The sequence below is a fragment of the Paroedura picta genome, chromosome 17 (genome assembly GCF_049243985.1).
Source record: "Paroedura picta isolate Pp20150507F chromosome 17, Ppicta_v3.0, whole genome shotgun sequence".
Taxonomy (NCBI): domain Eukaryota; kingdom Metazoa; phylum Chordata; class Lepidosauria; order Squamata; family Gekkonidae; genus Paroedura; species Paroedura picta.
In genome coordinates this window covers 2,974,472-2,996,914 of record NC_135385.1, presented here as the reverse complement: position 1 = coordinate 2,996,914, position 22,443 = coordinate 2,974,472, and the positions used below count along the sequence as shown (strand labels likewise).

Below are 22,443 nucleotides of genomic sequence, written 5' to 3'. Positions count from 1 at the left end.
TCCGTACCAGCTGGGCCAGAGGGCGCATAAAGTTGTTGAATAGTGTGGGGGAGAGAACCGCGCCCTGTGGGACCCCACAAGGGAGTCCATAAGGGTGCGAGAGATCATCCCCCACCGCAACCCTCTGGGTCCGGTTCTGGAGGAAGGAGTGTATCCAGCGCAAGGCTGTACACCGTATCCCCGTACCGGCGAGATGGTGGACCAATATCTCATGGTCCACGATGTCGAAAGCAGCCGACAGATCCAGAAGGACCAGCACGGCTGACCCGCCTCTATCCAGCTGGCGACGGAGATCATCCAGCAGGGCGACCAACACCGTCTCCACCCCGTGTCCAGGGCGGAAGCCAGACTGATATGGATCAAGTGCCGAAGTTTCATCCAAGAAAACTAGGATTCTTTTTTTCACCTCGTTGCACACATGATTCTAGCAGCTGTTGCCATATACTTAACAAGCTCTCTGTCAAGTGCAGTAAGAACTCACAACAAGCTTCTATGAAAAGAAAGCGTTTTATTGAGAAGTTACTTCAGGCACCTAAACTAGCGAAGTCAATTCTGCCTACCGTTACATTTGCAGACCCTTTTCAAGAGCATTCTCCCGCCCAAAACTTGAAGGTTCCCAAGGGAGGGGGGGGGGAAAGGAGCACCAGGTGCAATAACCAGGGAGTGTTACTTCTCACACGTCCTTGGGCTGCCCAGCGCCCACTGACAAGATAACTGCTTTTGTTACACAGAGCAGGCTTTGCTGGCCGGTTCAAAAGACAAATCGTTCACAGCAAATCATGATAGCAGGGTACAGCAGACAGGTTTCGATTTCAGGCAGACAGCTAAAAATGTAGAGGGTCGAGGTTACATAGAGACCCAAAAGCGAAAGGTAAAATGCAGGCTAAACAAACATGGAGAAACCCAGGCCAATATAGAGATTCATGGCAGCAAGCAGGCACCGATCCTGACATTCCTCCATTCCAAAAAGGTCCCCCCACCCTTCAACCCGCATCCACAGGTCTAGGGCATAAAGGAAAGGCACGATGGAAAGCGCGGAACAGCCGCGGGGCTTTCACGTCTGTGGCCCACACCCACTCCCTATCACCCATAGGAAAGTCTTTCCACTCCACCAAGTACTGGAGGCAGCCCTTGTGCACCCGAGAGTCCAGGATCTTATCAACTTCATAGTGGGTGTCCTTATCGATGAAAACAGGAACAGGCATCGAGTGCGGAGGGTGCGTCCAGCAGGGGGGCACGTTTCAGCAGGCTGGAATGAAAAATGGGGTACACATTCCTGTAAGTCTTAGGCAAGGCTAGCTCAATGGTCACATCATTAATCAGTCTGGTAATTTGAAAAGACCCCACATATTTGGCCCCCAACTTGTGAGACTGCTGCTGACAGTGGAGGTTTTTTGTAGACAAGTAGACCTCATCCCCCACAGCCCAGGATGGGTTAGCTGCCCGTTTCTTATCAGCTTGGGCTTTGTAAGCCTGTTTGGCCTCCTCCAGGCAAGAGACAATAGAGGGCCAGGCTTTGGAGATCTCACTCGCCCAGTTTTGTACGTCCGGAGCATCAGGGGACGTGAGTTCCCAAGTGGGCACAGCCAACAGGTCTGTGCCATAGACCACCTTAAAAGGGGAGACCCCCGTGGAAGCATGGACCCCATTATTGTAAGCAAATTCGGCCAGCGGGAGCAAAGACACCCAGTCATCCTGTTGTTGATTGGTAAAGCAGCGGAGATACTGTTCCAGTATTTGATTCACTCTTTCAGTTTGGCCGTTTGACTCTGGATGGTACCCGGAAGTCAGGGCTTGCTCCACATCCAGGAGTCTCAAAAGCTCCCACCAGAACTTGGCAACGAACTGGGGGCCCCGATCCGAGAGCAGCCTCCTAGGAAGGCCTCCTATGTAGGCGATATACGTGGGTGACAAACAAGGATGCCAGTTTGGCCGCCGAGGGCATCCCACCACACGGCACGAAGTGGGCTTGCTTGGAGAAAGCATCCACCACCACCCAAATCACGTTTTTTCCCATGACTGAGGGGCAGATCAGTTATAAAGTCCATGACCACGGGCATGAAGGAGTGGGCAATGGGTGTAGCAAACCCCTTTTCTTCCCCCCCATGGGCTTAGAAGTCAAACAAACATTCCTGAACGTATTTCTCCACGTCTACCCGCAGAGAGGGCCACCAATAATGCCGCCGGACTAGATGCAAAGTTTTCACGAAGCCGAAATGTCCGGCTGACTTGGAATCGTGGCACAATTTCAGGACTTCCCCCCGGGCCCCTTTCGGGACATACAATCGATTTTCTTTCAGAAACAGGCCCCCCTTCTCGTCCAGGGAGGGGCGTAGCGCCGCGAACTCCTCGTCTGCCAGGACGTCCTTCTGGGCCCAACCCCCAGGGATGGGAATCCCACCCTTCGCCTTACTGCGCGTCATGGCTACCAATCCCAACTAAGAAGGAGTGAAGACTGTGTCCACCAATGGGTCGCGCTTACTGTTGTACTGGGGGATGCGCGACAGCGCGTCCGCCAAAAAGTTCAGTTTCCCTGGCAGATGCTTGAGAGTAAAGTCGAACTGGGAGAAAAACTCCGCCCACCTCATCTGCTTGGCGGAGAGGGAGTGGGGCTGCTTCAGGGCTTGTACGTTTCTATGATCCGTCCAAACCATGAACGGGACCGCCGCCCCCTCCAACCAATGCCTCCAGGTGGCAAGCGCCAATTTTACGGCCGCAGCCTCTTTTTCCCAAATTGCCCAATTCCGTTCAGGTCCCGAGAATTTTTTAGACAGGTAGGCAATGGGGTGCAACTTGCCATCTCCCCCCTCTTGCAGGATCACGGCCCCCATGGCTACATCCGAGTAGTCTACTTGGATCGTGAATTGCTTTGCTGGATCTGCGTGGGCCAGAACAGGCTCCGAGGTAAACAACTCCTTCAACTTGTCAAAAGCCTCCTGACAGAGTAGAGTCCATTTCAGGGGGCCCCCAGGACATGCAGCTGCTTTCCCCCCATCTTTGGTTTTTAACAAGTCAGTTAGGGGGAGGGCCACCTTAGCAAAGTTGGGGATGAATATTCTGTAGAAGTTTGCGAACCCCAAGAAACTTTGGAGCTGTTTGTGCGTTTTAGGGGGTTCCCAAGCCAGCAAGTCTTTTACTTTTCCCGGGTCCATCTCAATCCCCTCACTGGAAACCCAGAATCCCAAAAACTCCACCGAGCGGCGGTGGAACTCACACTTGGACAATTTAGCAAACAGCTGGTGCTTGCAGAGCCGCCGCAGCACCTCCCGAACCAGAGACACGTGCTCAGCCGGGTTGTCAGAATACACCTAGCGGAGCGGATTAAATAAAGCAGTAAAGGCCCCGAGGGCGGGCTCTGTCCGGGATGAAGAAGGGTGCCGACAGGCCCTTTCCCCTGAACTGACAATTGGAGGGCTTCGCAATTGGTCCCTTGCCGCCGGACTGACGAATCGGGAGGTGCAAAGCTTCCTGTCCTTCCTGTTCGGCCGCATGCAGCTGCCCGCCAGCATTACCTGCCTCGCCTCAGAGAGAACAGGTCGCCGCCTCGCAGCGTGCCCAGGACGGGCCAGTGGCACCGGCTGTGGCGCTGACGCCGCCTCCAGCCGCCTGCTTAACACCTCGCCCCTGGCCCGCGCAGCCGGCAGTGGGCCGCCATGCAACCCACTGGTAGAGGACATGGCCGTGGCGGCCGCGGCGGCAGCAGCACCGCCCACCCCGTTCGTGCACAGACCTGCTCGGCCGCCGCCCCACGTCGCCCGGCAGCCCGCCTGCCGCAGGCTGCGCCACCGCCGACCACCTCGACGCCACAGGCCCAGGTAGGCCGCGCCGCTCGGGGGGGGCACAGCACGAGCCAACTCTGGCTCACACGCCACCCCACGCTCACCCTCGGGTCCGGCCCCTGGCCCACCACACCTGGACAGCCGGCCCATGAGACTCCCGAGCCCTGCTCCCGAGCCCTACTCCCGAGCCCTACTCCCGAGCCCTACTCCCGAGCCCGAAATACAGCGGGCTTATTGACTAGTTTACATCTATAAATCCAATAAATAATAGATTACCAATAAATTAATAATTGCACTGTCCTTATTAATAAATGAAAGCACCATCATTTAATATAGACGTCCAACAATAAAGTGTTTCACGGCGCTGACAAGACTTTTGCAGAGAAGCCAAAACAGCTGTAGGATGTGCCTGTTTTAGCTGGTGTGTTTGAGGGGCTCAAATGCCTTGAGCCCAGGCCTGGGAGCAGCCTCACCTTCCTCTTTCCTTGGACCGGTCTCCGCCTGGACCCTGTTGCCTGACTGGTGGAAGGAATGAGGGGGGTGGGCTTTGGTGGTGGTGGGCTCTGCAGGATGAGAAAATAGGGAGGACTGGCACTTTCCCGGGACTCTCGTGCCTCCAGGATCTCAACTGCTCTCTCCACCAGGTCTCCAAGCCTACTGTCTTCCTGTGTTGTCACGTCCTTCTGGACAAATGAGGAAACACATAGCAAACATCCCCCCTTCAAACACCAGCAGAGAACCACCCACCGATCTGTGTGGGCCCACAGGAGTCCCTGTCCCTGTCTCCCCCCACCGCCCTTGATTCCAGCGGGGAGACTTGGGCCTCTGGGCCAGAGGGCTCTCTTTCTACAGAAGGCACAACACAAATATCAGTCAGGCAAGATCTGCAGACGCCGGGAGAGGATGTCGCATGGAGCTCGGCCTGCATGGGAAAGCTCAATTCAGATCCATTTGAACTCGGGTCTTCTATATATATCTGTAGAGCCTCCTGTGGCACAGAGTGTTAAGGCAGCAGTCATGCTGTCTGAAGCTCTGCCCATGAGGCTGGGAGTTCAATCCCAGCAGCCGGCTCAAGGCTGACTCAGCCTTCCTTCCTTCCGAGGTCGGTAAAAGGAGTCCCCAGCTTGCTACTGGGGGGTAAATGGTGATGACTGGGGAAGGCACTGGCAAACCACCCCGTATTGAGTCTGCCAGGAAAACGCTGGAGGGCGTCACCCCAAGGGTCACACATGACCCGGTGCTTGCACAAGGGATACCTTTACCTTATATATTTGTATTGTGAACATGGGACACCTCAGCTCTGCTGCAGCCTCACAAAAGGTTTTATTGAGCTCTCTGGCTGAGCCTTTTGCAGTCGGCCATTCATCATATCTTACTCTGCTCCAAACTTCGCTTACAGGAGCCTGGCAGGGCCAAAACTCTGAGACCTGCAAAGCAGCCACGTGGCCCCCTAGAGGCTACCTGTAGACATTACAACATTCTCCCCTCTTGAGTTTCCACCGAACTCCCAAGCCAAAATACAGGGACCCTAGATGAGTGCACAGAACATGGACAACTTTATGCAGCATAATCCCTTCGGTGAGGGGGAGCACATCTCCGATGTGGAGAACGATGTACTGGTGGCTCCACAAGGGGTGGTGTTTTCGGTGCCCTGCAACCTGCGTCCAGTTCAAAGGACACCTTCCTATCGTTTGCCTTCAAGGTAATGCAAATAGGATCCACCTGAGGAATTTTTGTCCCAGTCATATGATAAATTGTATATAGGACCTCCTCATCCACACTTGCATGGTCAGACGAGGGTCCCTCCTCTGGATCCTGCAGCCGTGACCGTGGGGCTTGTGACAGGGCCTTCTGCCTCCCCACCTCAAGGCTGCTTCCAACCTGTTTTGGCCTCTGGTCGCCGTCTCCTTCCCCATACATTGCACGCTGCACCTCAAAATAAGGGCAGGTGACTTGAGCAGCACCAGACGGCTTGTTCTGGAAAACACACCGATTGCATTTGGCACACAGAGCTTTTGTCCTGGACCGGCACTCCAGGCCAGTGCTGTGGTGGACAAGGGCTCGCCTCCACATGGCCACCTCTTCAAATACCTCCCTGTTTCGGTGGGAGGATTTAAAGGCGCCTTAGATCCTCTCCTCCCAGAAGATGGCCGTGAGGTCGTGGATCTCCACATCCCTCCAAGTGGGTCCTCTGCCAGTGCCTAGGAGAGCCAGTTTGCTTTAGTGGTTAGGAGTGCAGACTTCTAATCTGGCAAGCCGGGTTCGATTCTGCGCTCCCCCACATGCAGCCAGCTGGGTGACCTTGGGCTCGCCACGCCACTGAGAAGGCTGTTCTGACCGAGAAGTGATATCAGAGCTCTCTCCGGCTGTAAGCCGCTTTGAGCCTCCTTCGGGTAGAGAAAAGTGGCACATAAGAACCAACTCCTCCTCCTCCTCTTCCTCCTCTTCTTTTTCTTCTTCTTCTAGGACAGAGGAGGACTATGAGGCAGAATTCCTGTGGATGCTGTAGTCAGAAAACGGAGGTGCAGAAATCCCTTCTTCCCGCCTAAGAAGGGAATCTGGAGTCTTAGGCTCCTGATTGGATAACAGTCAAAGGGAGAGGCTTTGATTGGACTTCTGTAGTCACGAGTTGCATTCAAAATAATGGGCACATAACATTCTATCAACAGAGAGCCAGTTTGGTGTAGTGGTTAGGACTGCGGACTTCCAACCTGGCGAGCCGGGCTTGATTTTGCATTCCCCACATGCAACCAGCTAGGTGACCTTGGGCTCGCCACGGCACTGATAAAGCTGTTCTGACCAAGCAGTGATATCAGGGCTCTCTCCGGCTCACCTCCCTCCCTCACAGGGTGTCTGTTGTGGGGAGAGGAAAGGGAAGGTGACTGTAAGCCGCTTTGAGACTCCTTTGGGTAGAGAAAACTTCAACAACTCAATTGGCTCCCAATTGAATTCCGGATCAGGCTTAAGGTTTTGGTTCTTACTTTCAAAGCCATACGCGGTCTGGGCCCAGTGTACCTGAGAGAGTCTCTCCGCCTACACCCCCAAAAGAGCATTATGCTCCGCCACTGCCAACTGGCTGGTGATCCCTGGCCCCAAACAAGCATGTCGGTCCTCAACGAGGGCCAGAGCTTGTTCCATCCTGGCCCCCACCTGGTGGCATGAGCTCCCTGAAGAGACCGGGGCCCTGCCTGAACTCCCGCAGCCCCGCAGGGCCTGCAAAAGGGAGCTCCTCCACCAGGCATTTGCCTGAGACCGACCACCGGACCCCCCCATCTCTGACTTTCCCTCCACGGCCTGAAGCAGCCTGACCTCTCTAGGGAGTTTAGCTTGTTATGTTGTTATTGTTGGGATCGCTGAAGTTGTTGTTTAGAACCTCTGTTGGGTTGTTATTGTTGTATATTGACTATGTTGTATGTTGACTCGTTCCATGTATCCCCTATGATGTTGTATGTAAACCGCCCTGAGCCATATGCAAGGGCGGTATAGAAATCAAATGAAAAAAAAATGTCATATAAGAACGAACTCTTCTTCTTTAAAAAAAATGGAGATAAAAGGAGCAGGGCAGACACCTATGTAATGTGTTATGGATCATACAGTGTAAAATTTACAAGACCACAACAAAGACAGCTAAGCAGCAAGAGGATTTATTTAGGATACATGTTTGCAAGCATGGAGAGATGACGAAGGGCGTATAATCTGACCTATCACGGATGGCTATATATCTTATTACAATTTTCTCTCTCGTTTCAAAAACAGGGTTGCACTTACCTGTAACTGTTGTTCATCGAGTGGTGTTCTGTGCAGTCACACATGGGTTCTGCGAAGATCGCAGGCCTGCTTCGGAGAAATAACTAGCTAACTTAAAGCTCAAAACACTCCCAAGAGTGCTAGCCCCTCCCTTCACAGGCTGACTTTCCCGCCCAAAGTCACGTGATGTGGGAGGAGCTAGCAATCTTCCCTCAGTCTTAACCCCTTGCCGCTGGAAACTATTTCCAATCAATATGTAGCGGCCCAGTGGGGATGGAGGGAGGGTTGTGTGACTGCACAGAACACCACTCGATGAACCACAGGTACAGGTAAGTGCAACCCTGTTTTCATCTTCGTGGGTTCTGTGCAGTCCCACATGGGAGATTAACAAGATCACTCACCGTGGAGCTGGGGTGGGCTATGTGCGCAGTAGTGATTGGAGTACTGCTTTTCCCACCGCCGCATCTCTAGTAGAGTCGACGTCCAGGGAATAATGTCGAACAAAAGTCCCCGGCGTCGACCAAGTAGCCGCCTTGCAGATGTCGGCCATGGGAAGCCCTGCTGCGAACGCTGCTGACGTCGCCTGAGCTCTAGTGGAATGCGCGGTTATCCGCCAGGGGCAATCCAGCTTGGAAAGTCTATATGCATGCCGAATCGCCTGTACTATCCAACGCGAAAGTGTCTGAGAGGTAGCAGTTGATACCTCTGAAGCACACAAAAAGTGATTTAACTTTCCTGAATTGTTGAGTTCTGTCCAAATAAAACAAAATGGCCCGTCTAACGTCCAAAGTGTGCATCTGTTTTTCAAAGTGTGATGATGGATTTGGAAAGAAAACCGGAAGGGTCAGGGACTGTCCCAGATGGAATTTAGAAACCACCTTAGGTAAAAAGGCTACACTAGGTCGTAGGATTACCTTGTCCGTAAACAGCTGTAAAAAGGGGGGCTCCATAGACAAGGCTGCCAGTTCCCCCACCCGTCGTGTTGATGTAACAGCCACAAGGAAGGCTACCTTGTATGACAAAAAAGACAGATCCGTTGTAGCCATAGGTTCAAACGGTTTATGGGTGAGAGCAGACAAGACAAGTGACAAACTCCATTGGGGAACCAAAGGGGAAACTGGGGGAAACAAATTCTTTAAACCCTTTAAAAACACACGTGATATTGGATGCGAGAAAACTGGCTTGCCATCCACCCAATCATGGGAGGCCGAAATCGCGGCCAAGTGGATTTTGACCGAAGAGTTGGAGAGGCCTGACTCCTTTAGTGATGTTAAATAAGAGAGTATTTTAGTAATGTCACAAGACAATGCGCTGCAGTCGTTTAAAAGAGCCCATTGCTCAAATTTGAGCCATTTACTCAAATATGAACGGCGAGTTGAAGGCCTCCTAGCTGACTCCAAAACGTGCTTCACTGAAAGGGCACCAGAGGTTGGATGCGCCACGCTGTCAAGTGGAGTGGCTGCGGGTTGGGATGTAGGAATTTCCCCCAATGTAACAGGTTGGCCTGGCATGGTAGGTGCAAAAACTGACCCTGAGCCAGCCGAAACAGGGCAGGAAACCAGGTCTTTTGGGTCCAAAAGGGTGTTATTAGTATGGCGTGAGTGCTCCCTGACAGAAGCCTGGCCACCACTCGCCCTAGGAGACCGAAGGGAGGGAAGGCATAGCAAAAGGACCTCTCCCACTGGCGCTCAAAAGCATCCCCCAGAGATCTGGGGTCTGCTCCCCCTCTGGAGCAAAAACGGAGGCACTTTGTATTTGCGGCCGTCGCAAACAAATCTATCGAGGGTGTTCCCCATCTTTGAAACACTGGTTCGAGGTATTGGGTAGCTAGGGACCACTCTTGTAGTCGGTTGACATCCCTGCTTAGGGCGTCTGCCCAGGTGTTCTGGTCTCCTGCTATGTGGACTGCTGATAACTGAATGTTGGTGAAGGCTGCTAGGTTCCAAAGTCTTATGGCTTCCCTGCATAGGGTTATTGAACTTGTGCCACCTTGTTTCCGGATGTAATATACTGTGGCCACGTTGTCGGTGGTGACTAGTATCCGCTTCCCTCTCAGGATATCTGTAAACGAGAGAAGAGCATTCCTTACTGCCCGAAGCTCTAATAAATTAATATATAAGGATGCTTCATAGGAAGACCAAACACCTTGTGCAGAGAATTGTCCACAGTGTGCGCCCCATCCAAAAAGAGAAGCGTCGGTATACAAAATCAACTCCTCCTTTTGCGGTCCTAGAGGAACGCCCTTTGAAAGGTTTGTAGGATTAGCCCACCAGGACAAGGAGCGTGCCACCTGTCTCGGAATTGAGAAACGCTTCCACATACTGACCAAATGTGGTTTACAAACTGAAAGGAACCATAACTGCAGAGGTCTCATGTGTAACCTAGCATGTGGTGTGACCGCTGCAGTGGAAACCATGTGGCCCAGCAGGGATTGTATCTGATGAACGGTTTGGTACCTGTGAAACCTTGTCCTCTGTGCCATAGCTGAAAGCTTCAGTACTCTGCTGTGTGGCAGAAAAGCCATGTTTGCATTACTGTCCAAAAGTGCCCCAATAAACTCGAGAGATCGAGTAGGAATGAGAGTAGATTTTTGTGAATTAATGTTAAACTCCAACGATGTTAGGAGGTTTACGGAAATAGTGATAGCAGAGCGCAGCTCATCTTCAGAGTGCCCGACAATTAACCAGTCATCTAGGTATGGATAAAGTAATATACCCTGAGTGCGGAGATGTGAGACCACTACGTTTGTGATCTTAGTAAAAACTCTCGGGGCCGAGGATAAACCAAATGGGAGAACGATGTACTCATAATGCAACCCAGCTGCGTAGAAACGTAAGTATTTGGTACAGGCTGGATGGATGGTGATGTGGAAATAGGCGTCTTTTAGATCTACCTTGGCAAACCAGAGGTCTCCAGACAATTGTGGAAGGAGATCAAACAAGGATAACATCCTAAACCGTTTGGGCACAATATATTCGTTAAGGTTTCTAAGATCTAAAATAGGTCTTTTCCCACCATCCTTTTTGTCGACAATAAAATACTTGGAATAGAACCCCGGAGACGAGGGGGATGATCCCAGACATCTGATTGCCTTTTTATGCAATAATTCATCAATCTCATGTGCAATACTAGACTCCAACAAGCTATCCTGCAAGGGTGGTAAATTAAAAGGAGGTGTTCCATTAAATTCCAAGAAATAACCAAAGTTTATTATTGAATGAACCCATAAACTTTGAATAACCAAGGACCATGTTTGCGCAAAACAAGCTAAGGTGCCAACGGGGCATTCAGGAGCGGCCAGTCATTGTGACTGGGTCTGTCTACCCCTAGCATCTCTGTCACCCCCTTGTGGCCGATTACGGGGCCCTCCTCTCCTTTTTGACTGCTGTCAAAATCGCGGAGCAGGGGAGAAAGCCTGGGACCTGTTTTCAAAGAACCGGGAATGAAAAGATTGTGTACGAAAGGAGGGGCGGGGTCCACTGCCGAGGGCGGGATTGGACAGAAGTGGAGCCTCCAACACCCAGCGATCTAACCTGGAGCTTATATTTACGCATTTTTTCTAGGACGTCATCCGTTTGAGGGCTGAACAGCTCATTCCCCTCAAACGGCAAGTCCTCAAGGGCTGTCTTAATATCAGCCGGGAGTGTAGAGGATTTTAGCCACGAATAGCGGCGCATGACCACAGAGGTAGACATAACTCTACCTAAGCAGTCAACTGCATGACGAGAGGCCTTGACTTGCTGTTTGGCCAAGTCCTTCCCTTCAGGCAGCAGGGCCTGAATAAGGGGCTTGTGTTCTTCAGTCAGAGAAGCCAATACAGGTTCCAACCTCTCCCAGAGAGTAGCCTGGTAACGGCTCATGATAGTTTGGAGGTTGGCAATCCTAATGCCTAATGCGGCCGAGGAATAAAGGCGTCTGCCAAAGGCATCCATCTTCCGACCTTCCCTATCTAAGGGTGCCGAATGTTGTTCATTTTTACCCCTGACTGGTAAAATGGCAGAGAACACAGATCACGATTTGGGATGTTTGTACAAATAAGTACAGCCCTCCTCTTGTACTCTATACAGGTGGTCTATTTTCTGTGAGGTAGGAAGGGCAGAGGCAGGCGTCTGCCAGGTCTTCTCCAAGACCTCTGAGACACCTCGAATAAAAGGGAGCGTGATAGGCCCCAAATCAGGGGAGTACAAAAACTCCATTAAGGGGTCTTCAGACTTTTCAGAGACAACCCTATACTGTAGTTTAAGTGCATTCGCCATGCGGATCAACTGCTCGGCATAGGGCTTGATCTCATCCGTCGGGGATTGACCCGAAACAACCCCAACCTCCTCCTGAAAGATCAACAGAGTCATCAAGGTCCTCATAATAAAAGAGTTCGTGTCCTTGTCTCGACGTGGATGTCTCAACGTCGAGGGAGAGACCTGCCATCGGCGTCGAGGTGGCGACGGGATAGAATTACACTCTCGATGTCGATTCGGCGACGACATGCGTGACGGGGACAGAGACGACAGCTGCTCTCGACTCCTCACAGATGGGGGAGAGGACTGGTCCCCATGTCGACCAGGCGACGAAAGTAGGCGATCACCTCGACGTTGATAGGACGGGGAGGAAGAATGCTCCCGACTTCGAAGTGGCAGTTGGTTGCGACGTCGAGCCGTTAGAGAAGAATGCTCTTGTCGTCGAGCAGACAAAGAGGTCTGTCGTCGTTCTAGCCTACGCTCGTCAGAATCAGAGCCTTGAGCCGGCAAGTGCAAAGCCGGAGCCGAAGGTTGAGATCGATGTCCCGAAAAAGTCATGTCTTTAGGCAATGGCCGTCCGCAGCGACTCTCAAGACGCTGGCACCATCATAGGTATCAGGGACTCAGTAGATGACGCCGATGACGACAGTCGATGTTGAGGTCATATGACGTCATCGTCCGACGACGAGGGGGAGAGTTGGCGTCGAAGCGTCGGCGGCGAGCGTCGTAGGTGAGAGCTCGCAGCATCAGGCTGCTGTTCAGGCCGCGGTTCTGAGAGCTCCAGCTGAGGGCCTCTCGACGTCGAAGATTCAGACGTCATATCATGAGGGTCCCTCGATGTCGAGGGCTCAGAAGACTGTGCTGGCGCCAAAGGCTGTAAGGGTGAGTCAGCAGCTCGTACAGCCGTACCTGAGGCAGAAGCCCGGTCTCCCGAACGGCCTCTTGACCCCGATCGCCGTCTCGGTGGCGAGGGAGAGACTTGCCTCGTAATTCTTCTTGATCTCCCCGATGGTAAGAGGGACGAGGCTCTGGAACGTGGGGCAGCCCTCTTTCTCTTCTTCTTTGGTGGTTCTGAGGCTGCCTTGTTCAACCCCTTGCCTCCAGAAGGCCCCTGAGGGGGAGCTGTAGAAGAGGAAGGCCCTGAAGTTTCAGGAGCCATGAGGGATTTCTCCCAAAGAGCTGCTTTTAAACGCCTTGCTCTCTCATCTCTCGTTTTCGGAGTGAGTCTTCTACAAGAAGGGCATGTAGACACTGAGTGTCCTTCGCCCAAACAAAGTAGGCAAGAAGAATGGTGGTCGGATTGAGCCATCTTGGCTCTACATTGACCACATTTTTTAAATAAAGCCATTTTTCAGTCTTCTGGAAAAAAATTTCCTGTCAGAAAGTTATTTTCTCACCTGAGGTGAATAGAAGAGCTAGTTAGGTAGCGTCCTTCTCCTACCAGCGGCAAAAAAAGGACTGAGGGAAGATTGCTAGCTCCTCCCACGTGGCTTTGGGCGGGAAAGTCAGCCTGTGAGGGGAGGGGCTAGCACTCTTGGGAGTGTTTTGAGCTTTAAGTTAGCTAGTTATTTCTCCAAAGCAGGCCTGCGATCTTCGCAGAACCCATGTGGGACTGCACAGAACCCACAAAGATGAAGAATACATTCCTTTATATTGCGGGATGCTACATTCAGGAGCTATCTACTTTTGACAAACTCAAGGTTACTTTGAGAGACAAAGAAATAACTATACACATACATTCTGCCTGACCTAAAAATAAACCATAGACAGACTGTGTCTAAAGGGTGTTCCACAAATCTGTATTTGTGTTCTCAATTGTGTTCCACAAATCTATATAATCTATATCAACTGTGACTAGCCCATGTGGATTAGGGCAGGGGGATATTTCGGTGTCTGTGGCCTAATTCACACAAGAAGGGAAATGATGTTGAAGGCAGAACAGGGAGGAATTGGCTACCATGTAATCTCCCCCTAAGAAGAGTCTCCAGTCTGATTTTCCCTTCACATAGCTGAAGATATGGCTTTGGAATAATGTGACCATATGTCCCCCTCCCCCCAGCCCAGCCGAAAGGCATTTTAGAAGGAAAAAACCCTGTTTGTATTCCTTGCCTCTTTGCCCTGGCTGGAGGTTGGCAACCCCTGGTGTCTCCAAGCTGTGCAGGCCTAGGTTTTTCCCGACCTCCAGGCATAGCCTGGAGGCATAGCCTGGAGGTTGACAACCACTGGTCAATGCTGTCCCTCTTTCTCAGTCTTGAAATCGGGTCACCTTACTCTGGAAAGCTCATCTGTCACCACTAGGCCACCATCCCCAAAGGTCGGTCCTCTCCCACACTCAACTCACATTCCACACCACAGGATCTTGACACCCATCTCTGCACACCCACGCCCTCATTGGCCACCACACCACCACAACCTCCCAAACAACACACACATTCAACCCCATGACCCTACAGACTGGACGACCCCTCCCCTTCCTCTACCCACCGCCAAGCTCTAGTGCCGGTTTCATTCCTGGACACAATGGGCTTAGCCCCTGGTATTTATATAAAAGTCTTTACACCTATTTACAAAGATTAGGCGTTGGAGGCCCCGCTGCAGCCGTATCCTCAGTCCCCCCCCTACACCCCTGGGCTGCTGGTGGTGCGGCTCAGGCCACCCGGGGTGGGGCTGGGGAGGGCTGGCTACGGGGGGCAACTGGGCGCTGGCCAGGTTCTCCTGGGTCACGGGGTTCCGGAGCAAGGCATTCTGGGACGGGGACTTCTCTGCAGGAAAGGGGGCATCTTGTGGGCTCCAGCCAGGCCTCTCCGAAGGTGGGAGGGGCCAGGAGGTCCCTGTCCAGGCCAGCCAATCAACGCTCTGGAGAACTGAGGTTTCCTCAGGCCAGCCAATCAGCATTTGCACAGCCAGCTGGGAAAAGGGTGGGATTCCCTCAAGGGCCAATGAATATGCTCCTTGGAGCAGCAGGATCTTCGGGGAGCGAGGGGAAGCGGTTGCTGCGGGTTTCGGATCCCTTTGGATCTTGTGTCTCTTTCCCGAGCAGGGGGATCCCTGGGAGACTGTGCACCCAACCAGCGGCTTGGCAGGCCGACTTCCCCTGCCTCTGAAGGCCTCTTTTTCTCTCCACAAAAAGCCCCAAACGCTTTTGCCTTCTCTCCTCCGGAGGAGTCCAGCATCTGCCATTTTGGGCTGGTCCTTCCTGATCATTCCCCTGCTCGGAGGGCTCCTTTGGGCAGTGGGGAGCCCGGAGTTATAGGCAGGGCCCCGAAGGGAACACAGCAGCTCTGCCCATCTCCAGGCCAATCCCCTCCCAGGTGGACACGGTTCATCCAGCCAGGGCCAAAGGAACGGGCCCCCTGTTTGCGGACGGACGGTCCAGGCAAGATCAGGCAAGCGCTCCAAGGTGACTCCGGCCCTGAGGACGAGGAACTCTCCGACAGACGGGAAGACGGGAAGATTTTGCCCATCCCACGCAGGACAAGCACCCTCCGGGACATTATCTCAAAGCCCAGATTTAGGCTGGAGGCCAAACGGGCCGCCCTTCTGGGACTGGGGGAGGTGGGTCCACCACTCTTGGTCATCACGTGGCCTGGGGATTGGAGGACTTGGTGGACGGCCGATCTTCTGGAGGGCTAAAGGGAGGAAAAGAAGCTGGGGAGCGGATTCCTGACCCTCTCGGCCTCCTTGCGGCCACTGACAGGAGGGGTGTCTGAGGGCTGGGCTGGGTTCAGCACCAGGAGGCTATGCAGAAGGTCCCCGATTCCGTCCCTGGCCTCTCTGCTTTCAAGGATCTCTGTTCTTGGGAGAAATGTTTCTCTTTCCGTGACCCAGGAGAACCAATGGCAGGAACTGGTCTGACTGTGCAGAAGGCGATCCCAGAGGCTAATCTGGTTTCGCAATGGATCTTTGGTGGCCGGTCGGGTGCGTCTTGCATGCCGAAAACCCCGAGCTCAATCTCCACCTCAAGAAATCCAATGAAGCAGTGAAGTGGACAGCTACAGTGAATTGACATGATGCTCAGCTAAAGCTAAGAGTCAGGCCAGGCACGTGACTCTAAAAAGCACAATGGATTTCGGGGAGGTCCCCTCATTCACTGGTGGGGCACAGAAGCTTCCGTTCAGGTGACCTCCCCCAAAAGACCCTCCGACCCAGACCCCAGCAAGCTGCTGCCAGCCAGAGGAGAGGAGACTACAGGATTGCGCACTCTGACAGCGCATGGGGCAGAGGTCTATGGGGGCTCCTCCCGGCAGCCAGTTTGCCCTTTCGGCCATCCTGCGCTTGGGATGATCTGCCCCTGCTCTTCCGCAAGGATTCCCTGTGACATTTGTTCCTAGGACCTCCACTTCCTAGGAAAAGGAACGCTGTGTTCCTGGGTGTTCCTCCACATTGTCCTCGGCCACTTCTGTTTTGTCTCAGTTCTCAGCCAGCCCTCTCTGGAGCCCGGCAAGGTCTGGCTGCCCCCCGGAGGGCCTGTTCCTTGGAGTCTTCCCTCCATCCCTCTGGCCCATTCACCTCACTGTGCCTCTGGGGATCGGCCCAACATACAACGCATGGAGATTTTACTGTCAGGGGGAAATGGCTATTCAAACCAAGGCCATGCGTCGTGACAGGAATGGCACTTCCATGTTCATGAGCAGTCTGCCTGGGAGCACTGGGAGGAGCTGGGGAAATTAACCAGGCAATTGAGAGATCTCCGGGAAGGACAACTGGGCCCTAGGGGGCAGAGGACAGTTCCCCTGGGGAAAACAGCTGTGGAGTCGGGGGAAATCTGGAGGTCCCTTCCCTTTGAACCCCCTCCCCCCCATGGTCTCCGGCCCCCCAACTCTTCAGATCCTTCCCAGCCCAGTGGTTGGGCACCTGGATTTGGACCATTGTGATGCCTCTGACAGCCCTTCCTTCCTTCCTTCCTTCCTTCCTTCCTTCCTTCCTTCCTTCCTTCCTTCCTTCCTTCCTTCCTTCCTTCCTTCCTTCCTTCCTTCCTTCCTTCCTTCCTTCCTTCCTTCCTTCCTTCCCTCCCTCCCACCCTCCCTCCCTCCCTCCCTCCCTTCCTTCCTTCCTTCCTTCCTTCCTTCCTTCCCCTGAGGGCAAGCTGTGACAGAGGAAGGTCCTACATGGTTGCCCTTTCCCTGCCCTGCCTGCCTGCTCCCTTAGAATCCCAGAATCCCCAACCGGCCTTTCCCAGGCTTTCATGTTGAGCAGAAATCACTTTCCGACAGATCTCGCTCATTCACGAATGAAATCACACCTTCCTTTTGGGCATGGACCGTCTCCAGACCGAGGCCCTGTTTCAAAGAGAGCCCAGCCGGGGGACAGGAAGGGGCTGGGCAGGCAGGGCAGAGAAGGGGCAGAAATGCCTGTCCTTCCCCTGTAGTATCTTGCCCTCAGGCGTCCTCCTGGGAAAGGAAGGGCCGTCGCAGGCAGCACATTCGATCAAGGCCCAGGTGTGCTGACACTCCAGCACAGACCCTGGCCCCAAAGAGAAGAGCCTTGCATCATGGGAGAGCCACTAAAACCCACTTCTTGCTCTCAAGCAGGACTTGGAGCTAGGCTTCCCCAACCCGCTTGCAGTGCGCCTGTGTGTGTGTGTGTGTCAACCTGCATGCCGGATCCTGCGCCTCGCCCCCCCCCCCGGTGCTGGCTGCTTTGGCGGCTGAATCGCACAACCCTAGACTTGGCTCAGGTGTGCCAGTCTGCGGGGGAGAGGTGACTGCCCACATCACAATACGGCTACGTGGGGATTTGAACCTGGGTCTCCCCAAACTTAAAAAAAAGAACAAAGAAAAGGGGAAAGCTGGTTGGTGGTTGGTTCTGCTAACCCCCGTGGCCAGGTGTAGGCAGGCCTATGTCCCATCAGCAAATCTGTCCCCTAACCAAGGTTTTGGCCACTTAGGGGCATAGCCTGGAGGGAGAGTGACCACCCTCTCTCCAAAGCAAGGCTCCTGACACAGCAGCCAAGGCAAATGCAGCCAGGAGCAGGCAGGGCACACCTGAGCAGGAGGGGGGTCCTTCATAATACTCCCTCACCCACAAAGCTAAGAGTCGTTTTTTATACTCCACTTTTCACTGAAGTCTCAAAGAAGCTTACAATTGCCTTCCCTTCCTCTCCCCACAACAGACACCCTGTGTGGTGGGGCTGAGAGAACTCTGAGAGAACTGCTCTTCAAGATCAACTCTAAGAGAACTGTGACTAGCCCAAGGTCACTCAGCTGGCTGCACGTGGAGGAGCAGTGAATCAAACCCGGCTTGCCAGATTAGAAGTCACACTGGCAGGACCTTTTTATTATTATTATTATTATTATTAGATTTATTTCCCGCCACTCCCTTGTGGCTTGTGGCGGGTCACAGAATCCCCATTAAAACCCCATTAAAACAATAATAGCATTACCAATATTACCGGCATGGCAGAGAACAGCAACTCAGCTTCCCCCCCCTCCCACTACTAGCGGGTGGAGAGGAGGTCCTGATGATGTTTACTTTGGGTCCGAATCCCGAGTCCCCGGGGGGGGGGGGGAGCATAGATCTATATTATCGGCCCCGGCCTCAACCATAAACCTTTCTTTCTCTAAGGCAGGGTTACCAGCCCAGGACAAGGTGAAAATACCAATATTAGGATCCCATCAGTGAAAACAACCCATAATTCTCTTGGTCCATTACTTACATCAGATGGTTTCAGAGGGCAGTCCTACCGGCCTACAGCTGGATGCAAAAAAAAAAAAAAAGCTGGATGCATGTCCTGGAGAACCTCCAAGACTAACACTATTTGGCGGGTGTCCAATTTTGAGAGTCAGATACCAATTAAGAGGGCTATAACTCCCGAAACCTTACACCCAAGAATCATGTTTGTCCCTAAGATACTTTTGAATCTAGCTGTGCACGCTTCAAAGTTTGTGCTGCAAGCCTCAGGACATGTATTCTCCAGTCTCGCCACTGAGGCCTTCTGACTGCTAATTGGGTTGAGCTTTCCCTTCTCTCTCCCCTGCTCTCTGTGTTGTCTCCTCATAGAAAGTCTCCACTGAAGATCTCCTCTGCCTCTCATCTTGACTCCAAACCAACAAACACCAGCCCAGCTCCTCTTAGGAACTTGTTAAATGGCTACAAAGGCAAACCACAGTTGTGAATCTGACAGCCTGAGCACTTCCCAGATGCTCCTGCACAGCCCAAGGAGGAGCACTCACCCCACCAGACATACCAGGAGGGAGGGAAATGGGGCTGAGCCCTGCTGCCCCCATATTCTACAGCCAGTCTTATTCAGGCAACCTGGGTAGCAATTATGTTCATAAGAACAACATTCAAGTGCAGCAGCACCTTACAGAGCCACCCATAAGCTATCATGTTCAAAGCCACAGCACCCAAATGTTGTGCAGCTGCTACAGACTAATACAGCGACTCACCTGAAATGCTTTCGCCAGTAGTGCCACCTAAAGGCATAGGGGGAAACAATGAGAAAATCCTAACGCCAGAGTATTAAATAGACTAACTAGGACATTTCCACACCCATTGAATGTTTGCCAACAGAAGCCGCGATATTCCGGCCCCTCCATGTGACGTCACCCACATCCAGCATCTGGGCAGAGACCGGCTCACTCCATCCTCTATTTTAAAGTGCGAGTTTGGGAATCACAAAAACTGATGGACAGCCAAAGTTACCAACAAAATAGTTTTAGAGAGGAGCAAAACAACTTTGTCATCAGAAGGCAAGATATCACGGCTAAAGCTCACTTACTTCGGACACATCGTGCGATCAGACTCCTTAGAAAAATCCTTAATCCTCGGCATGGTCAGTGGCAAAAGGAAACGTGGTCGCCAAAGGATCGGCTGGCTCGACACAATCAAAGCCGATACAGGGAAGACCATGAACCAACTAAAAGAAGCAGCCAGAGATGGAAACGTATGGCAAAAACTTTCCTATAGGTTGGACACGACTGAACGGATAACATCATCATCATCATCACTGGAGAGCCACCAGCAGGCAACCAGCAGAGGGAAGGCACGGAGGCTCAATCATGCTAAAGCCGCCTGCTTCACCCCAGCCTCACCCCACCTTCCTCTCCCTTGTTCCTGGGGACAGAAATTTCTTTTTTTAATGGCTAACTACCTGGAGCAACTAACAGGTGGACAAGTGTGTAGGTGATGCCAGAAATGCCAGAATAAAAGAATATTTCCCCGAAGTTGTAACACAAAGCATGCCTCTCCAAAATCCCTCCTCCACCAAAGTCAGAAACAAGATTAATTTTTAAAAGACTCATGATCCCATAAGGGTTGGCATTCAGAAAGCATTGTGCATCACTCTAGAGGGCGGCTGGAGCAGTCATGAAATCAGACTGCTCCCGCAACTAAACAGGCCCAGCCCAAACACAGCCACCAAAAAACACCCAAATTGATCATACAAAAAAAAGAAAAGGAGAACAAAAAGAATCCCACCAAATTAATCACAGAAACCTCTAAGGAACGCAACAGAACGCAACAGAACAAGATTTCAAAAATCCCACAAAATAGAAAAAAGAGAAAATAACAACCAAGAAGAACGACAAAGAGACAACGAAGAAAGACGGAGACGGAAACGGTAAGAAAATCAACTAGAACAAAAACAGAGGGAAACCAACAGCGGCTGTTGGGCAAAAACCAGTGACTGTCTGCTAGGTCGGGCTACCACGGCTGAAGGAGCTCGGCCGGAGGAACTCTGAGCTCGCGGAAGCAGCTAAAAGGAGCTGATCTCTGAAGCAACCGTCAGCACCAAAGACAAAGCTGCCCGCTACAAAGGGACCGTCCGCAGCCCCTCAAACAAAATCGGACCCTCGTCCGCCGCCATTACATCGCGCCCACTGCCGGGACCTGCAGCCACCGCCGGAGCAGAGCCGGATCAACGCCGCTCCACCGTCACCGAGCAGAGCCGGACCCCGACAACTTCCACCGCTGCTGACCCACACCCGCCCCCTGCAGCCGCCGCCTGAGCAGAGTCTAACTGCTGAAGCTGCCCCACCATCACCACGCCGAGCCCACCTTTTCGCGCTCTCGAGCACCACGTTCCCGACCGCCGCCCACACGCGCTCCATCGACCCGCGCTTCCTGACCACCGCTGAACAAGACTGGCCCTGGTCACAGCCGACCTACCATCCCCAGACTCTGCTGCAGCTGCCCACATCTCAACGCCGCGGGTCCCTGCCGCAGCTGCCGGGGAACAAGGAAAGGAGAGGAAAAGAAGGAAAGGAACACTAACATAATCTAATAAGGAAGAAAGAGAAGTACCAAACCCTCGGGGGGGGGGGAGGGCCCTATAAGGAGGAGGAGGAAGACACAAACAATCGGACATTAATTTAATTAACCAATTCCAGAAAAAGGGGGGGGGATTGTCACGGGGCTACTACAGACTCTGCGAGGGGGGGGGAGAAGAATACAAACGGGCATAACTTGTACCCAGAAGGGGGAAGGGCATCAAACAACTAATAGAAATTAAGCGGGAAAAATTGAGCGGGACAATTGAGCGGGAAGAAAATCAAACGGAGAGGGAAAAGATCACAAACGGAGATAACTCCGTTCCAAGAAGGGGGAAGGGACGGCAAACAAACTACCAGAAACTGGGCGGGAACAAATCGGGCGGGAAGAAAAACCAAGCGGGGAAACTGTAAACAGAAAACGGAGGGGGGGAGGGTAAGGGGGAAGAGAGCGGGGGAGAAAGAAAGACAAGACACCAACCAAACTACCAACAACTGGGAAAAAATCAGGAAGCAACATTGTGATGTGCACAGAAAAGAGGGGAAGGGGAAAGAAGGGAAAAAGGGGAGGGGGGAGGGGAGAAGGGGAGGGGGGGGAAAGAAGGAAAAAAAACGGGAAGGGAAGGAGAAAGCGAGAGGAGAAAGGACTGAAATAAAGAAAAGGGGAGGGGGGAAGGGGAGGGGGGAAGGGGAGGGGGGAAAGAAGGAAAAAAACAGGAAGGGAAGGAGAAAGTGAGAGGAGAAAGGACTGAAATAAAGAAAAGGGGAGGGGGGAAGGGGAGGGGGGAGGGGAGGGGAGGGGAGGGGGAAAGAAGAGAAAAACGGGAAGGGAAAGAGAAAGTGAGAGGAGAAAGGACTGAAATAAAGAAAAGGAGAGGGGAGAGGGAGAAAGGAAATACTCCAAAATCAAAAAAGAGGAGGAATCAAGAGGGAGTCAAAGATAGCCCAACCTTCACTAGCTACCAACCCACACCTGACTTATCCCCACCCCCCTACCCAGCCAAACCAAATTAAATCAACATATCCACCCACCAATCAGCCAGAACAATAAACCCAACACAATTAAACACCATCAACTGACCTACCCCAAACCCACCCAAAACAATTAATTCTACCAATTAAATAACTAATCCCCACCCCAAACAACTGATTCTACCCCAAAACCACCCAAATAACCAATCCTACCAATTAAACAATCAATCACCATCAATTGAACACCCAACCCAGCCTGAGGAAATTAGCTCAATCAACCAATTAGCCCAACTTACCAACCAACCCAATAACTTGCCCCCCACTTACCAAACAACCCTACCATCCAACTGAACCACACCCAATTCATAAACCTCAGTCCCAAGCCAACATGAAATAACACACAGATCACTCATACACCACACACCCCTGGATTGGGCAACCCTGAGGTGCCACAATAGGCGATCGGGACTACCCCTCCAGGCTCCCACAACGATACACATC

General features: G+C 52.5%; 1 long non-coding RNA gene across 1 annotated transcript; it reads right to left on the bottom strand.

The window, feature by feature from the left end:
• Positions 1 to 546: 546 nt before the first annotated feature.
• LOC143827398 (uncharacterized) lies at positions 547 to 21,637 on the bottom strand. The gene is made up of 3 exons (XR_013227294.1): positions 20,870 to 21,637; positions 19,482 to 19,619; positions 547 to 1,249 (listed from the first exon to the last, which is right to left on the bottom strand). It is a non-coding gene; the product is annotated as an uncharacterized LOC143827398 (long non-coding RNA).
• Positions 21,638 to 22,443: the final 806 nt, after the last annotated feature.